This window comes from Carlito syrichta, unplaced genomic scaffold (genome assembly GCF_000164805.1).
Source record: "Carlito syrichta isolate Samal-C Ts95f unplaced genomic scaffold, Tarsius_syrichta-2.0.1 Scaffold307184, whole genome shotgun sequence".
NCBI classification, from domain to species: Eukaryota; Metazoa; Chordata; class Mammalia; order Primates; family Tarsiidae; genus Carlito; species Carlito syrichta.
In genome coordinates this window covers 34,707-35,204 of record NW_007251280.1, presented here as the reverse complement: position 1 = coordinate 35,204, position 498 = coordinate 34,707, and positions in this window count along the sequence as shown.

Genomic DNA, 498 nt, shown 5'->3' with positions numbered 1-498 from the left:
CCACTGCACTCCAGCCTAGGCGACAGAGTGAGACTCCAACTCAAAACAACAACAACAACAAAAAAACAAAAAAGAAGCCTATGTGCAATTTCAGCATGACTCAAGAAGATCTCCTGACCAAATTACCATTTTCCGGTAAGTGACCACTGACATGACTCAAAGTCTCCTGGTCATGCTGACATTTTCAGATAGGATTCTGGAATTTACAGCATGTTCTTTACCCTTTCCCAGAGGAGGGGGCAAACAACTGTAACATTGGGAAGGAACAGAGAGTTACAATATCTAAAAAGAATAGGTTTAAATTGTTTTAAAATACAGTTATAATAAACCCCTAGTTCCAAAGCCCTGACCTATAAAATCTTCCATCCTTCCTTCTCATTCTTTGGTCATTGTGAAAAACTCACTATCTCACATAATGAGAAGTCCAGAAGTCTAGGTTTGCTGCCTTTTAAATTAATATGACATGCACAACATTTTGAAAATCTTTTGAGGAAAGAA